Source organism: Cyanistes caeruleus, chromosome 13, assembly GCF_971803275.1.
Source record: "Cyanistes caeruleus chromosome 13, bCyaCae1.hap1.1, whole genome shotgun sequence".
Taxonomy (NCBI): Eukaryota; Metazoa; Chordata; class Aves; order Passeriformes; family Paridae; genus Cyanistes; species Cyanistes caeruleus.
The window spans coordinates 5,279,735-5,298,891 of record NC_141713.1 but is presented as its reverse complement, the minus strand read 5'-3'; the positions used below and the strand labels follow the sequence as shown (position 1 = coordinate 5,298,891).

Below are 19,157 nucleotides of genomic sequence, written 5' to 3'. Positions count from 1 at the left end.
AAATGAATTCAGCCTGCCATGGTCAGTAAAGAACATGCTGGGGGTGTGGGAGCAGGGGAAGGTTAACTGTTCTCTTTGTTTGCTTCTCTTTTAATGCAAAACCCAACTGGTTTGGTGATGTCCAGATATGCAGAAACACCCCTGCCAGATATCCACTTGCACAGACAGGAGTAATCCAAGTACAAAAGAGAAGGCTGAGGTGGAGGAAGGGGAAGTGGCTGGGGCCAAGCAGTGAGAGCCAATTCTTGCAGTGATGTACTCCTGCTGCCTTTGTGATCTTGGGCAAGACTCTTGGATTAAATTTAATAGCTGGGGCTGGATCCAGTGACTGATTTTAATTAGAAAGCAAAAGGCATTTTCACCTTCCGCTACTAAATTTGACCTGAAGTTAGTTATCCATAGTTAATTCTGTACTATTGTGCCCTAAAGTCAGCCTTCAGAACCAATGAAAACGTAGTTTCTACTGATCTTTGTAGGATATTTAGTTTGATAATACCAGTCATGATTTCCCCACATATTATTTTCACATATAATTTTCATTTTCTCTGAGAACGGAACATCAGCATCCCCTTTCTTCTATACCCCCCTGACAAATTTATAAGGAAGTATTTTGTAGGTTTTTTTAAGAATTACTTTTAAGAAAACAGTATCACTCAGTGTTGGAAACACATCCTGAAAAATCTAGAGCTGAGTCTCCTCAAGCACAGATAATGGATTGTGAGTGATCTACCCCGAGTCACCATGGGGCTATTCAGAGTTATTTGCATTACACCATAATAAAGTTCAGCACAGTAAGAGGGTACAGATCCAAACCATGTATGTACCACACAGGCCATTGGCTTTTGCCATTCCCTCACTGGGAATTAAACTCTGAGGGTTGTATGCTGAGGAAAATGAATGATTTTCCCATGTTTGAAAAGCATCTACAGAAGGTAGAAAGTCTTAGAAAACAAAAAATAAAATAAAAAAAAATAATAATAAAAAGAAAAATTCAACCCCCAGCTTATTTGTTCATCCATCATATTTTCCAGGCAACTGGTCTCTTGAGAAACCTTGAAACAAATAGCCAGAAGTGAGTGGTGGGGAGAGGAAAGATATATGAATTCTTTCAAGCAAGTCACATCATGGAGCTACCTAGATTTTCTGCTGGAATGTAACTTTCATGTACTTTCCTGATGCTAGCAAGGGTGGGGTGCTGGTTTTACAGTATATCAGTGTACCTGAAGAGACATGGATACTACTGGAAGAAATCAAATTCCTTTAAGGAATGATCTGCCCAGCCACTGCAAGTGCCCTTGAAGTTCAAGCACTTTTATAACATTCATTTGATCATAAGACTGCCTGGTCTTGTGCTATTTTAAGCAGTTCAGAGACAGATAAACATCTGCTACAGTAAAAAAAATAATTAAAAAATCAATTGATCACATGCCCAGGCAATGCTTACCATGGACTGTACTCATTTTGGCTAAAGACATTCAGGGGAGTTTTTGAAATAACGCCCTGGAGGGAATAAAAAATTAGCAAGGCAGTTGAAACAGCAACAACACCCTACCTTAATGGAGCCATTTAAAAAAAAAAAAAAAATCCAAATAATTTAATCTCTAACAAAGGAGGGCCTGTCAGGTCAGTAACCCAGATCTGGGGCAGTGGTTTCATGTAACAATACTGCTTGACTTGGTATTCATTTCCAACGCAAAGTTCAGCCTAACAGCAGCTGTCAAATACCTGTGGTTAATCCCCCCTAGCTGCTTTGGTACAGTTTTGGTGGTGTAATACACACTATCACCCGACCCCAACAAGGCCACCACGCTGTTAACACTTTGCCCTTGGGAGGCACTTGAGTGGGTTGGAGCAGTGACAAAATTCCCCTCAGGTATTTAGGAGAAGGACCTGCTCAGGCTCCTGACTGCATCTCCACTCTGCTTCGTGCCACGGTAGTGCTGAAATGTGTTTCTTTCAAAATCATTAAAGGCTGGCATTTCAGAGCTGGGCTCCAGGGAAAATGTCCCTGGCTCTCTGTGCCTTTCCTCCTCTATTTTGAAACATAGATGCTAAGCTTCAGTGCACCTTCCTGCTGGATTTTCAAACAACTCAGTGTTTTACAGGCTTCCGGATATTATAAATGTTGGTGCTGTTCAGGCTCTTTTGTTGTTTGGATTGTGCAACATCCTGTGTGTAGTAGGATGGAAATTTTTACATTCTGTTGGGCTCCACCTTTTCTTCTTTCATCATCTGTACCTGCAGAAGCTTTCTGTCAATTCATATCTGAATAATTCCTCTGGAATCTTTTTGATGAGCTCTTCCAAATACCTTAAATTCAGACTGGGAAATGAATAGAGAGCAGGAATGAGAAATGTCCTCGCTCATCACTGCCCATTTCCTGAGTCTGCCACCTTTGGGAGAGAAACTCAGATAAAGCTGAAGGATGTGACCAACAGCCTCTGCATGTGTAGACAATCTGCATAGTTTTCCTTATCCAAACAGGTGAGTCAGACATTTGAAAAAAGGATCTTGGGGTGAGCTTCCACTCCCTTTCAGTAGCTCTTCAAGTCTCACCTTACCCTCAGTCTTCATCTCTTTGGATATTTCTTTGGATTGGAACCCTTAATTAATGGAAATTTTCAGGATTGTGCTTGCCACAGGGGACATCCTCTATGGGCAAAGCACCAGAGGGTGAAGTGTTTCCAAGTTCCGTTTTACATCAGTTTATCTGGGAATCACTGACAGCTACTTTTTACACCCCAGGAAAACTAATGTTCTTTCACTTTGGAGATGTGTTTGCTGCCTAACTCCACTACTCCAGTTCTTTAATGTTCTCACATTGGACTATAATAAATGAATAATAAATTAATAAATAAACAAACAAATAAAATCACTATTTTTATCAATAATAATAGTAATAATAATTAGTAAACAACAACCATAAAAAAATGGAACTTTTTTCTTTAGGGCAGAACTCTGTTCCACATGACTGGCTGTAACAGCCTCAAGTTCTTTGAAAGCAATGGAATTGCATTGCCAGCACAGCTCACTGGTCTGCCTCATTTTGGAAAATACACTTCTGTTAATGTCTTGGCCATACTGAAGCTGTTACTAAGCTGTGGGAAATCAGGGTTGCAACCCAGCAGTCCCACATCTGAGATACACCCTGAAAGGACCCAATACTGAAATTGGCATCATGGGGGACAAGGATGCACTGCACAGTCAGGGGCTTTTCTTGGAAGTGAAGTGGGAGGTGACATGACTAAAGTCAGGGGAAAATGTTTCCTGCAGTTCTAGTGGACAACATCCACCTTTATCCTCATCTCAGGATGTAGCAACTCGTGGAATGATTTATTGATCAATTGAGTGGACAGGATTGTCCCTGCTTGTGTGGATTTTAAGCAATCACAGACAGCAGAAGAACCCTGTTAAGTCAACTATTCCACCTTCCTGGATCAGAGTCTGGGTATTTATATCACAAAGTTGACAACCAGCTGCAGGTAGATGTTGATAACATTACTGTATTCACTGGAAACAATGCATCACCTGTACCTGCTGATAAACATCAATGTTTTCACCTCAAAACAGCTTAAAATTAACGGCCAGGATTTACAAGTACAAACTCCAGTGCCTCACACACACACACAGTGGATTATTTCCAGAGCATTTGAATTTTTAACAGGGGCAGAGCTCTAACACTGATTCCCCAGGCACTGAGGAATGAGAAATTCATTAGCCAGGCTGGGGACATTCCCCCATCACGAGGTGCATGCCCTGGGAAAGGAGTCACATTTAGCACACTACAATTTACCTGCATGATTAACCAGCAGCGCTGTTTTTGGATGTCTAATCAGATTATATTGGGTTTATGTACAATTTCCTAAGCAGGCCGACTGATAGATTGATCAAGGGTAGATGGGATCTGACAGCAGAATATTATGGCAGAATTCTTCCAGTGATGGATGAGCCCACCTTGACACAAACTCCAAAGCTTTGCCTCTTAGTAATAAATCTCAGCATGAAGTCATCTGTCTCTGACCTGAAGCTCGAAATCAACGACTCAGGATACTGAAGTTTCATCGTCTTTATGAACATTTAAGTTGGCTCAATGGCATAAATACACACCTCCTGCATTCAATCTCTTTAATAGTGGCAGGCCTTATAATGTTGTTTTTATTTTTATTTTTTTTTTTCTGTTTTATAAAAGTTAGCGACTCATAACTGATTTTCTCACCAACCAAGGAGATCGCTGCTAATAGATTACATTCCGTATAATGCTTAATGAGCCATGATTGGGAAAGGAGATGGGAAATGACACTTTGGATTTATTTAGCAAGGATTCAGTGGAAGCAATGCCACGACTCCACAAATAGCAGTAGGTTTTATGTGGTGCCCCAGAATTACATAACAGGCATCTCAGCTAAAACCTTCAAAATGCCTGGCTGGCTTGAGAGCTTCACCTGCATTTTCAAAAGCTAGTTGAAGTCAGATTCTGAAAAATATGCCTAGTTAACCAGAGGGCTTTTTCAAGCAATGTTGTGAGTAGCTTTCAGTAGGAAATGATTGCATAGACCTACAAACAACAAAAAAGAAATTTTCCCCCAAGTCCACCTGAAAAATCCTCTGTGTGATCTGGAACTCTAAAAGTGGAGGTAACTTATTCCTTGCTTGTAAACTGCATTATGCTCAGAATATATGATGGTGCAATATGGAGCTCACACCATCCAGAATAATAATCTCATTTGCCTGGGACCTAATCCAAGGCTATTTACGAGACTGTGGCCCTATTTCTTCATGGGATTTAAGCACCTAATTTTTATCAATTTCAGCAAGAGGTCAAGGTTTAGTTTCTTTTTGAGTGTTTGGGTGCACAAGTTCTCAGATCATGTTTACAAGCACTCACAGTGTAAAATTGTGAGGGTGTGTAATGGAAGTCCTCCAAGCATGGTCGACATCCCGGGTAACCCACAGCAGCTCTCTGAATTAATTCAGCAATGCCTCCAAGTGACCTGCTGCAGGCATTCTCATCTGATGGAGTCAGGAAATGGGGTAGCTAATAGACCATTTTGGAGTGTTGTAAGATCACAGCAATCCCATATTTTAAGAGGTTAATATAATACTAATTGGGGCTTGGGTGAAGAGTTCATAAGACAGATGAACCCACATTAGTTTTGAGAATTTGAGCAGACAGATTCTTAATCCATATTCACTACTGCTTGGGAGTGTTTTTGCTCTTTATCTAAGAAAAAAAAGGAATATTACGAGATTTCTGTAATTGTCAGCTTTTTCTGACTAACCTTCTTGACTACATCTTCTGCGTTCATGATGGCTGATAACACCAAAGTCATGGGCTGTGAGAAAAATCAACTTGCAGGACCAAATGCACCTCCTGACTGACTCTGGCAGACCTAACTGCACTCTGAGATTTTATTTCTGCTAATATCAAAGTCCAGAAACTGACAAAGCTGTATTATTGTCAACCCCTGTAGTGAGGCTGGGAAAGTAGGAATAACAGTTAAGTTAGACCTGCGTGAATAATTCATAGGGAATAATTTATTTGATGAATTGACCTCCCCCCCTTTTTTTTTTTTATCTGTTCATGGCCCTGTCCACAAGCAGCCTCTGATTTTCTCTCTTCTGTTGTTACTCAAATTGAAAATATCTGCTGAATAATTTCTGAGGATAATTCTTGTTCTGCAAATTTGTCCCTGAGCAGTTCACTGTGAACATTTGCTATCTGAAATCCCAGTGCTAGCTAGACACACAGATCTCATGGTGTTATTTCTGTTCCTTCCATAAAGGGCACATACATTCAAAACAGTGTGTTTTCCACTCTGGCTACTGGTACTTCTGAGTCCTTTAATGTAGAGTTAAGCTCTGCAAGGTGTATATTTGATTGTAAGGTCCCATTATTGATTCATGTGAGATAAAAAATAGGTACAATGAAAGGAAACTGCTTTTTCTTGGGAGATTTTCCTCTAAACCTGCAGGTGCCTCCCAGTCAAATCCTCTAGCTGCTCAATGAGAGGACAAGGAAATCATGAAGGGGAACAAATTCAGGAATTAAGGACAAACCTTGGGAGCTGCTTACATCACCCTCCATGAGATTCCCATAAGCAGAAGCCACCCTGACCCAGATCCTGCCTCACAAACACAGGGACAGCGTGCACAGGGGATGCAGCACAATCCACAGGACATGTAGAGGACAAGGCAAGCACCCTTGGCTGTCCTCCACAGCTCTGGAGGAACACACAGCCACCTTCACACCTCCCATCCTGCTTTCCACAGGCTTTGGGGCTGAGCAGCTCCCCAATTCCCTTTGCAGCACAGCCACTTGTTTACCCACTGCACTCATGTTCTGCACTCATAAGGCTGTACATCGACTTTCAGAATCAGGAGGGGGAGAAAAAAACGGGAGCAAGACAGAGTTAAAAGTTTCAGCCATAAAAGCTTTTGACACATCTTTCTGTCTCTTTCTGTCCAAGTAATCAATCTTCTAAGTTTCCAGGAGCGGCTGAGATTTTTAAAAACAGCTGTAATCTGTGGTCATTGATGGTGGAGTAGATTGTTTGCCAAACTATTACCATAACTGTCAACCGAAATCAGAAAAATAATCTCATTGTGCTGGACAGATGCCTTTCCTGCATTATTGATATAGTCACTCCCGAGTAATAGAGAAATATAAAGCATTGTTCTATTTACAAAAGGAGATTGGCCAAGTCCTTGAGAGTGAGCAGGAGGGACAGGCACTTAAAGGAAGTGAGATATAGTCAACTCAGTAAAAGTTATGTGTCAGGGTCATGTGGCCTCCATAGTCAGCAGTAGAATCTCAGTTTTCAATAGCTTTTCCTCTCCTTTCTCACTTTCAGATTTAGCTCCAGAGCTTAATCTCTGACTAAATGAGCTTTCCAGGGTTTTAATGCAGCACCATGGAATCTACCCAGCATTTTCCCCTTCCCACCTCCCCTTTGGCTGCCAGCATGACAACCCCAAATACATCTCTGGTGCCGCTGCATTCCCAAAATTTACAAAAACACTGCACGTTCCCCATGTTGCTCTTGGTAGAGAGGATAAATCAGGTCAGATCTGCACATTATAATACAATACAGGAGAATTTTGTCTGCTTGCCACCGAGATGTCTCTGAAAGCACTTTGCAAGGCAATGCACTAAATATGAGCGTCGCAGAAAATCTTTAGGCAGATGGAGCAGCCAGCCTGCATTTAGCCATAGCGCCCACAGAGTCTTTTGCTGTTACAAATGTTTGTATATAGAGAGGGGCCCAATTTTGCATTGGAATCTGCTACAGTGAACCCATAACCCCAAGTTCCCCATTTATAGCACAAATGAATAAATATCTATACAGTCAGAGGACTGGAGGTGGGACTGGAGCTTCTATTTTCACTTGAACACCATGCAGGGGTCAGGCACAGTGAGAGTCCCGTGATCAGCTGAGGACAGGTTCTGGGAGATATGTGGTCTCCTGTCCTTTTTTCTTTTTTTTTTATTTTTAAAATTGCCTTACATTTCGCTGCAGGAAAAAGTTTATTTTCCCATCAGCGTTTTGAAAACATAAAATTTGAATTTTTTTTTCTGAGGGGGGAGCAGGAATTATCTATAGATGTAGTCCTTCATTTAACTTGAAAAGAGAAATTAGCTTTTAGAAAATGAGAGCAGTTTTTAGCTTATTCTTGTTCAAAAGCAGATATATGAGCTGCTAGCCTCATTTTGGTAGCAACAAAAGAACTTTTCGGCAGCTTAATGCTTTGAGGCAACACATGGCTTTTTTCTTTCTTTCTTGAAACAAAAACATACAGATGCAATCTTTGTCTCAGTAGAAAAAAGATGGAAATAAAAATCATTTCATCAAATTTAGTGTAATGAGAATTATTGTCATACTATAAAAATAATTTAAATAACAACAACAACAAAATTGCTTTTACCCCATTTTTACTGAAACGCCTGCAAAAGAGCCATTCTAGGGAAGCAAATGGATGCTCTGGTCTGAAGTGTGAAAATCAACAATACCCAGAAAAAAGCAGGGCTAATTAAAGAACTAATTCATGCTGGGTGACCACCAGCCAAACAATAGCTCGGACCCATCACGCTGACTAAAACATTTGTAGCTTTCAAATGAGGAAGAAATTCTGTGAGGAAAATGCCTGACTTCATGCAGAAGGATGAACAGTCTGTGGTGGGGAAAGGAGTGCATGAAGCGTCCTTGACACCACGTTTGTCGTGGCTCCTCTGCTCTGGGGTTGTTGTACCCTGTTTAGAGAGATGTTCTGAATCTCTTAATGTGTGCTGTGGACAAGAGGTTTGAGGCAGCCCCTCACACATCACTCCCCCAACTCCTCTAGCTCACACCCAATCTCCTCGAGCACACACACCAAGCCCCACAGTGGTTTTAATTGAGAAGCATAAATTTGGCCTGCTAAATCTATTAACGATTTGTTTTAATTAGGAACCCAGCTGCTTCCTGAGATTCTGCAGTCTGGGTTGCAGAACTTTAACCACACTGAAAATGAGTCTCAAGTGAGTTGCTTTGAGTCTTTCAGCTCAGCGTTTTTACAGACTTGTTGGAAGGGAGATGTTTTGAAAAGTTTCCACAGAGTGCCCATCACTCCTCCTCTCAGTCCTCGGATGACACTGATTCATGGAGGGCAAAGCTAGACCTATCCAAGTGCTTCTTAAATCCAGATGAAGTTTGCCTTTCTTTCCAGTAAGCAGTTAACATCCACTGCCCATCATGTGTGCAGTTTCCAGAGAGACAAATATGGGACCAAATTAAAACATATTTAAGATCTAAGGACCCTATACAGGGACTTGGTGAAGCCAGGCAAGATGTTGTATTTTCTTGGAACATTTAACAGGTCACACACTAATGAACTTCTGGGCACTGGGACACTCACTCCTGCTAGGTTTGCATTGCACTGCCCAAAGGAAGAGCACTGGCTTTTGGCTTTTTTATGGACCTGTGATGACTTCCAAAGCCTTTTCAAGTCGGTGGTAAAGACACTTTTCCAGCTTCCCCTTTCCTTCCTGGGCGTGTGAGCCTGTGCCAAGATGGAGTAATTTGTGCACTTGTAGGCAAAGTTCAATGGAAAAATGATGAGGAATTGCTTCTTGTGCATTTACAACTCCAGAAGGCACCAGCCTTTCCCTGAAATTATCTGACAGAAACACACACGTCTGACAGTGCATGGTCACTAAGCACGAGGTGTCTTCCCAAGGACCCAGAACCCACACAGCTAAAAACTCAGCAAATACCATTTCATTTTTCATTAATCATTCACTGGTCATATTTCTACCCTTTCTCCATGATCCAGCCACTGTCCAGGTGGAAATGACAGTCATGAGGTTCAGCGAGGTATGTAATAACCCCTTCCACCTTCACTTTTAGCTTTTCTGCCTTCCTTTCCTTTGATTTTTCCCTCCTTCATATAAAACTCTATTTTATAAGGGTTTTGGAATTTTTTTCTCTGGATTAATGCCAGTTTTGGAGGTGGGTATCCACACAACTACCCAACTCCAGCCCATGAAAAAGCTCTAAGAGAAGGAAGGAAAATAAAGTGAGGTAAAAATCCATGCCATCAGGACATAGAAGCTCCAATTTCAACAGTGGTCACCATTCCTCATAGACTAATGTTGGCTTATCTCCTTTTGGATGCCCAGGATGATTTTCTCAATATCTATGGGTAGAGAGGAATTAGATTTCTAATTCCATTTTTCCATCCAGCCAAGAAGTGAAACTGGCATAGGTTATCTTTCTTTTCGCCTTTGATTCAACTACTCAGAAAAACTTTTCAAATAGCTCAACTCTTGACCACACTAGTTTATTTTATCAATCAAGCTTTGATTCACAGATAATAAACACGTCAGTATAACTCTTGGATGTGTTCACTAATAATAAACAGAAAACTAAGCTCACACTGAAGCTAGTCAGAGAATGGGCTGGGTTTCTTTTCTACAAAAAAAAATTGTTGATAAAGCATAAAAACCAGACTTGAACTATTTTCATATATGCCATTTAACATTTCTTTAAACAAATGAGAGCTCCATCTCCTTCCAACAGAAGAGGACCTCTCAAAGTCTGAAGTTCCCCCATATCATAAGTCCATGCAGACCCAAAGCAGACAGTCAGTCCTTGGATTTTTGCAGAGTTCCCTTAACCAGACACAAATTTAAGGTTTCTTAGTGCCATTTTTAATGATTCTTTGGTGTCTTTTGTCTTTCTCTGCTTCTGACAACATGATATTCCGTGAAATTCAGAATGCATTAAAGGTCTCTGGTCTGTACACAGGAACATGGAAGCTTGAAATCTAAACATTAATTGAGGAGCCCACCAGTAATCCTCCTCTGCTACCTACTTAAATACCTTTCTTTAATTATGCAACCTCATCATATTTGAACCAATCTTATGCTTTGGGGTGGAAGGATATGCTTTTGATTTTTATATACTTCACTATACATTTTCATATTAATCTGAATGCTCCATTCCTCTTTAAGGTATGGCTTAATTTTCCCAAGTCTGGCCTAGAATTTTCAAAATTCAGATGATTTTCTTAAATTTTATTTTTATTTGACATTTCAGATTCTTTATCAAATAGTAGGAGAAACATCCAGCAGGAATATTGTTATCTCCTCTCCCCTTCAATTGGGTTGGATCTTGGGTTCCAACAGAAGCAAAGCTATGAGTTACCACATTGAGAATTAAATTTAAAGCTCACACAGATTTTCTTGTGCGGGGAGTGAAAGGGATTGCACAGAAAAAAGTTTTCCCAGTGCCACTAACAAGAAGTTTCCTAGTGGCTTAGGACTGGCTGAACACCTCCTTTGCATAGACAAAAACATAAACCCATATCTGCGGGTGCCTAATTTACAAAAACCTGCTGATTTCAGAGTTCTGCAAGGGAGACCCCTCATCCCAATCTTCCTGTGCAGCTGAGTGATTCCTTCCTGCCAACATCCTCCTTTCCCCCTTCTCCCAAGGGGCTGCTCAGTCCCCTTAAGTCTTTTTTGGCTTGTTTACTAAATCTTCATTCTGCTCACTCATGATTAAGGACACTCAACTTAGGTATGATCCTCCACCGTGTGCTTTGGTTCCAGAGTTGACTCATAAGTAGAAGAGTCCTTAAGCCTTAAAAAGCAGATTGAAAACTCAGTAAACAAGCTGAAGAAGAGAAACTCAAGATAAGAAGTCCAAGTCTCCCGCCGCAGAGGCATGGAAAGCACTTTATATAATGTATTGTTGCAAAGAGGTTTTTAGTGACTTTGTAATGATTTATAGGTAGCCTTTTGTGTTTTGTACTTTTACTCCTCCCACAACCCTTGCAAGTCAAAGTTGGGTTTATTGTGTACCCATTTTTCCACATTTAGCTCAATAATTTTCTCATTTAAACACTGAGAAGCAGTATGCAGAATTGCTTGTTTTTTTCAAAAAGAACAAATGCCAAAGAACTTTAAGTAATTTCTTTTTTAAAAATGTGTTTCTGCAACCTAGCAATATAAATGTTCTGGAGGTATATTGGATATAAACTTACATAATCTTGGGTATATTTAAAAGTTTCCATGGAAACCATTTCTTTGTCAAAAGAACAACATTGCTCTGGGCTATTTGTAACCCACACCTAGCACTGTCCAGATCGGTATGGAGACCAGGAGGTGACTCTGATGTCAGTAAAGGAGTGGTCTTGGATGGTTTTAGCTTTTTAGCCACAGCAGAAGGTGCTAAGTAGCATTTCTGCATTATCCATACATGAAAACAGCAACAGTGAAAGAGCTGAGGCAATCTGACCCCTAGAAACAACCAAATGCAAAGACACCTGCCTTCCCTGGCAGGGGCCCTTCTGGTTATGTTAAGCGCTTCTGCAAGAGGAAATGAGAGTGCAAGGTCTCAGTTCTCGTCAAGCAAGGATATTTGTTCTGCATGCTGCAGGTTTTCCCTCCAGAATAAGCTGCTCTTCTAATGAGCACTGTTTTGACAGCAGCATTGCAGCCTGCCAGGAGCTGCTCCCAATGCAGCGCGTCTGTCTGCGCATCTGCAAAGGCGTCTGCAAAGCTGCAGCCCTGCTTCTCACACCGTTCCTCATGCCTTCTTTTATCCAATTCTGCAAGACAAAACGGGAGGGGGAAAGGAAAGGGCAGACAAGTCCAGTGTGACCTTCCTCCTGCCTCCGGAAACACTCCAGTTTACAGGGGCAGTGAGGTGGAGCTGGGTTTGGAGCTGTCAGCAGCTGGGAGTCAACAGCAGCCCATCTCATCCACTTCAGAAATGAGCCCTGGCTGATTGGACAAATATTTCCTATTTACCAGCCTCTCTCCCCTCCTGGATAATTCTAGGGTTAATCCACCACGCCACCTCCTCAGCCCAGCCCCGTGATATTGACACTTAAGAAACACAGAGCTGTTTATATTTCATTGGAGAGCTCATACTATCAATTTTCACATTAGTGAGTCCAGCTATTGCTCTCTTCTATCGGGATCTATTGAGTGGTGGCAGTAGAGATATCCGCTGTAGTGAAGGAAAAAAAAATACTTAGCTGTCTGATGAAATGTTTTAAATGCATAGGGTTCACCTTGGGGTTGGCTGCTGCTCAGATTTTATCCATTAATAACACGCAGGGCTGCCACACTACTCTCCAGGGCTGATAGGAAAAATAGTACCACTTACAGATCCCCTGGTTTGCCTCGGGGAGAGTGCACCAAATGCAGCACATATCATACATTTCGGGGCTGAAATTTACTCCACAAGAAGAAGAAAAAAAAAAAAAAACCACAACAACCCCCCCCCAAAACATTCTCTATATTAAAAAACAAAACCCAACCTTATTCCTGAAACACAGACAAAGAGAAGTTGCCATGTAGGCCAGTAGTTGCAGACCTCGAGTGCTTTACTTATGCTATGAAATGCCTCTGGGCAAAACAGGGGCAAGATTTCAGTGTAAACGGCCTTTTTTAGCCTACTGCTCTGCAGGTTGACATTTCACCCAGCAGGGAGAAGAATCTGAATTGTTACAAGGAACCAAGCAGTAAAAAGTAGGCTCTTGGTAAGTCATCATCTTTCCAGCAAGAAAGTCTCATTTATTTATATTTTCTTTTTTTTTTTTTTTTTTTTTTTTTTTTTTTTTTTTTACTACCCCTGAAACAATTCACAGGAAAATGATCATCAGAATAAGAATTGTTAACTGATTAGATTATTGTCAGCACTCGGTACAAGAACATCGCCAGGCGCTCAAGGGTAAGTATTATTTTCATCTACTGATGAGGCTAAGAAAGGATTGTGCACCCAATTCCCTGTGCATTAATGATCTGAAGATATTTGGGTTGGGTTGCATTGTTTTCCCCCTCTCTTTCAAAGTGAGCCACAGAGCTCTTTGCTGCCAGGAAGTGTTATTTAAGAATATGAGCTTCTTTTGTAAAGGGAAGGACATAATTAGATGTTAAGAACTGATTATTGCATTGTTCTCCACAGAGATTTCCAAAAGGCACAGCATTTGAAGAAAGAAGGGAAAGTATGCATTGTGCTTGGAAAGTGAGAGATATCTGCCTTAACCATTCTCTGTCTCCATATCTGAAAACTTTACGAGACATGTAACCCAAATTCCAATTGCACATTTCCTGTGAGGAGCCCACTGGTCAACTCTACCTGCTGTGAGACTAGGGCTCCCACCAAAAAATCAGAAAAAATTCCCCATTTCCTCCAGAAGGAATTACTCAGAACAGAAAACTTTAATTTTTTAATTTTTTTTTATTTTTTTATTTTATTTTTGAAGGACTTGAAACAATCTGAACTTGCCCTGCACACTGCTGTTTCCTGCTACTCCAGCCCTGGGGAGCTGACGCACCTCAAGCTTCTTCATCTAGGCACTCAGAGGAGCAAAAGGTTTCTGTCAGGCAACCCTCAAGAGAAACCTTTGTAAGAAATAAACACCCCTGAGCAGGACCCATCCAACTCACCCAAACTCTAAATGTAGGACAGACCATGGACACTTATCCATGGTGCATGCAGAGATGATCCAGGCTTTAGGCTGATATCCACTAAGAATCTCCCATACTACCTCTCCCATGACATACTGGTGCCATCTAGGTGCCTTCCCCCCAAAAAAGTGTTAAAAATCACCCAAAAAGTGTTAAAAATCAAGCAGACAAGCCTCAGGCATTTCTCTGGAGGCTCCTGGCACAGTCTCTGGCAGATTGGTCAGGAGGAGCAGCCAACACAGACCTTCAGCTGCTGCTTGACTTCTGTTTGATTTTCAGCAGCAGCAGCTGGGAGGGGATGCCCAACTGACTTGAGCATTCACTTTATTACTCTTTTCACAAAGTCAGGACTGCTTCAGCTTTGCTTAATACCTCCTGAAGCCCTAGAGACATCACCTCTGCTGCTGCTTCTTCCTCCTCAGCCTTCATTGTGTATCATGCAGGATATGGAGCTCCTCTAAAACACACCTTAAAGCTCTGGTTCCTACCAGGAAAACCCCAGCAGAACCTCAACCCCTGTACTCTCCTGTTTCCCCTCCACTGCTGGAGTTTCCAGAAGTTCTGAGAAATGCTGTAGTTTTAAACAATTAGACTTCTTTCTAACATTTTCCCTTTCTTTCTAGGAAAGAAAATAGGACTCACAGCCTATTCACAGTATCCTCACCATTTTCCAAGGTTGCTTGAGGTATTTCATTATTAGTGTCTTTAAGGACCATTTTAAAGCTCATTTAGATAAAATTTTCCAACTACTCTTATCAGTAGTTTGCTCTAAAACCTCTTGGATGTCATACTAAAAAAGAAGTTCTAATCCTCAAAATATAATTTATATGAAACAGAAATGTAAACCATACCCTGTAATACATAATATTTGCATCTAAGCTACATATATAAGCACAGAGGAAAGGTGCAAGAGCATCTCATCCTTTCTGACCTCAGGTAAAAGGATTCTCATAGCCCAGTCATTCTTTTATAGCCCTTTTCCCTGCCCGTTTTTGTTTGTTTGTTTTGGTTTTTTATTGTTGGTTTTGTTTATTTGGTTTGTGGTTTATTTTCAGGTTTTATATTTGTTTTTTTGGTTTGGTTTAATTGGGATTTTTTGACTCCATGGGACCACAGATTCACCTGGATTAAAAAAAAAAAAATAAAAAATTAACCCCCCTACATATAAGAAATAAATCATTTTACCACATTTTACCATACTTTGTCAAAAATGGGCTTCTTCATGATCAGGCAAGTTCTTGGGACCAAAGCCTGAGCTGAAGTCACCACAGCTTTGGAGACAGGTGTTGCAGTCTTTCTTTAATCTACAATTACAGCCTTTAGCTGTATCACAATTAACACACTCCATGTGCCAAACAGTAACGAACTTGCCTGTTCTCTCTGGACCTGCTTCCAGTCTGAGGTGAGAACTAATGAATTGTCAGGGCCACAGGAGGAGGACAAGGACGTGGAAGCAGAGGGGAAGGAATAAGAGCACAAACATCTGCGTGTAGAGGACAAAGCTCCTCGCACTCTCCCAGGTTATGCAGCCACTTTGTATTTGGCAGCCAAGCCATCCCTTTTCTTTGCAATCACTCTGTTTGCTTAGGAGCAAACCCAAATGCAGTTTGCACCAGAGTTTGTTTGAACACATCCCTTCACTTCATTGCTGTGATTCGGGATTTTTTTTTTTGTCCCTTTCCTTCTATGCATCTTCATCCTTCATGGTTGATTTGGATTATGATGTAAACTAAGCGAACGTGACACAGCTGCTCTCTCCAATAACCAAGGAGATGCCGGCTGCCACTCACCCTGGCACTTTGGTGGTTCACAGCAGGGCTGCTGGGCTGATGGGGGCCCTCACTTTTGGCATCTGTCTATGCCATCCTCATGCCGTTTGCTGAAACAAAACCAGTGATGTTAGCAGCATATGGGCAGCCAGAACAGGGGTCATTTACCTTATTTGCCAACAAAGTAAAGGACAAGGCCCAGTGGAATGGGGATATTTGGAGAAGAGCTGGCAGCACGGTGGCAGAAGAGGAAACCACAGGCAGGAGGGATCCCAGGAGTCACCTCTGCCCATACGTCCCTCTCCCGTGACATGTGGAGTCTCAGAGCTTTGTGTGGATTATTTGATGTTAAATTCTGTGAGCTTTGATCAGCTGAGCTGACTCTGCCAAATTGAACTCTGGCTGAGGTGGACAGCCCACCTCAGATACAAAGCCTGACTCCAAACCTCACTGAAAGCTGAGAAAGGTTTTGTTGACAATCAAATTCATGTAACAGCTAACAGAAAATAAATCACTTCCATCTGCATGCTCTTGGACTAATAAAGGCTTGGTTTGAAACTGGAAGAGCCAAAAACCTGTCAGGGATCCAATCTAATTGTGTATCTAACCTGACCAGAAGTAAGAATAATTGGAAACCTCTCAAGTAGATTGTTCTCCTTAACTTACCGGGACAAGCCACACACCAACAGCTTGCACAGTCTGACTTCTGCAAACAAAAGCAGTCTGGATAATTTTGGAGAAGACACTGGGCATTCCAACTTCCAGGTTAGCTGTCTCTGTTTGCTGCCAGAAAAGAAAAAAAAAAAAAATTAAAAAAAAATAGGCACTTTTCCCTTCAGAGCTGTACCTCTAGGCACAAGGTTACAGCACTGGGCATGTTTTAACTCATAGGCTGTGCTAAAACAGGGAACTTGAGGAAGATGCTTAGCGAAGAAAAATAGCTCTGAATAGAATGATGTCTGCAGAAACCAGGGATGACAAATCTGCTGCAATATGAAAACATATGTATATGGCATTGTGAATTTAAAAGGTGCCCCACGTAGCAGACATAGCTCAGATATTTATTAAGACTCAGATTCATGAAAAATATCCCCCTTTTTGTTAGCCATTTTTGCCTGCAAAATTAAATTCACTTGTGTGTGGTCTCATAATATGTAAGTATTCTTAAAAAGTGCTACCTCTTTTTCTATGTCTGTAGCAATGCTTACCTAAGTCTCCATCCTCTTTTCAAAGTACCACTTATAGTATCTGAGAACCTATATATTTTTATAAAACCCTTCATTTTGGGAGTTCAGTATTTTCTAAAATTGTATGGGAATTACAGGCTCAGAGGGTGTTATTTCTATCTGATAATTTTACAAAAATGTTTACATTTAAAAAAAATATTTCAGGTTTTTTGTGTGATTATTATTTAAAAAATGCTAAAAAATTGAGAAAATGTGATTTTATATCTTGCTCAAGTTTAAATAAATATAACCCCCTAAAAAATATTATCAGGCTTTTTAGTATTTTGTCAGTAATATCAGGAATATACATTAAAATTCATGTTTCAATCCATGACCATGTGGCTCTACCTCTTGATTGCGTAAAATGTTTACCAAAAATCTTGAGTGTTTTAAAAAAATGAGCAGAGTTGTATCTATGTATGAAAAGTAAAAATGTTGTAAATAAGGGAGTTGGCTTTTTTTTTTTTTCCTCTCACAGTTTCAAGCTCCACTTTCTAACTTAAATGCATAAAGATTTTTTTTTGTCAGCTTCAGTGCAGAGAAACATTAAAATTCATCTCACCCCAAACCTTTGTCGGGAAAAAAAGATGTTAAATATCAGCAAATGGATCTGATAAGCTGCAGACTATTTCTGCTGTCAGAGAATGACTGTAGGACAAAAACACATGTTCAGGATTTGACATCCCTTGGCATCTTGTAAATAGCCTGCATGAATCCACACCTAAAAACTGCCAACACAAGCAAAATTGTGCCCAAGTTTCTTGTAAGTTAAGCAAGCAAAGCAGAGACATGAAACGTGGTTGGATTGAATATAGAAACCTAAAGACCCCCAAAACTGACCTTGAGAGCATTTTAGCGAAAGATCTTCTCTGCACTTTTGCAGCGCCAGCCTGATTTTCTCTGTATAAAGAGCTCTGTGTGTGTGTGGATGGGTGAATGTGCAGGACTGCGTGATAAACACGTTATTAGGGAAAAAAAAACAACAACTTTCTATAGAAGAATGATAAGAAAAAAGAACTGCTGAGTAATACAAAATAGACCCTTCCTTTTTCTTTATTTTTTTTTTCTTTTCTCTTTCCTTTTTTTTTTTTTTTTAAGGATTCATTCCTTATAAGAAATGTGAAGTAATCCCTTGGCCTGATTTTCTTCCACTTCAACTCCACCCCCTCACTGAAAGAAAAACTTTTTTTTCTGATTTGTGATTCAAAGGACATCTCTTCCCTGTCTGGATGGCAAATTGTTTTCTTCCTTTTCTGTAAAAGAACAGCAACAACAACAAATAAAAGGTTAAAAAGAAGGAAAGGAGGGATATTTAGAAAGATGAAGAGGAAATCTGCTTCAAGAACCAATTTCTTCTGATACAACATCAGTGTTTGTGCCACAGATGCAAGAAGAGATTACTTCCCTTCTTTTCCCCAGCACCCTTTTATTTCAATCTCTTGATTCTTTTTGGAGATGTTGGTCTCCCTTTCCTGGATTCAGGTTTGCCCACTGCAAGCAGGATATGTCAGAGCTTCTGGACTGAAGTGGAGAAACCTCTTTTTCCTGAAAGCATGGGGATTGTCTCAGCATTTGAGGGATGGATTATTCAGGGGACTGTCACAGCTTTAGTGGCATCTGCTGGAAAGCAAATCCACACTGTGGTGGGAGATGCCACAGCCATGCCTATCCCAGTCGCCTAATGGGAGCACATTCCAAACTTTCCCTGGATTAATACAATTTTTGAATATCCTCTATAAAAGATCAACATCTCTGTAGTCCGTGCTGGCTTTAATTCGGAGTTTAGGGTCAAAAAGGACCATGAGGATGGTCCTACCCTCAGTGTGGCTGGGACCATGGTGCAAACACATGTGGGCACCAGGCTTTCCCCAGCCTGAAAAGTGAGAAGGGAAATGGATGGGGTCTGTGGAGCTGAGAAAGGTTATGCAGGAGTCAAGTGCTGTGTGCCAGGACATGGCTGGGCTGGGATCCGGAAAGTGATTCTCTCCAAAGGACGTGGAACAGCTGGCAGCATGCCTCCTCCCCTCCTCTTCCTCTGAAGCACCCTGGAGTCAGGATGCTGCCTTTGATGACTCAGTAGTCTGCTTGGCTGTGGCAGATCTTGTATTTCTGGAGAGAATCAATATAAACACTTTCTTTTGTATTTCCTTATTTTTTTTTTTCCCCTTACCCATTGTAGTGCCTCTTATTTCACTGTCTGCT

General features: G+C 40.9%; 1 long non-coding RNA gene across 1 annotated transcript; it reads right to left on the bottom strand.

Annotated features, from left to right (window-relative positions):
• Positions 1 to 13,710: 13,710 nt before the first annotated feature.
• On the bottom strand, positions 13,711 to 17,903 carry LOC111933835 (uncharacterized). Its single transcript, XR_002866907.2, has 3 exons — positions 17,796 to 17,903; positions 16,396 to 16,512; positions 13,711 to 15,839 (listed from the first exon to the last, which is right to left on the bottom strand). It is a non-coding gene; the product is annotated as an uncharacterized LOC111933835 (long non-coding RNA).
• Positions 17,904 to 19,157: the final 1,254 nt, after the last annotated feature.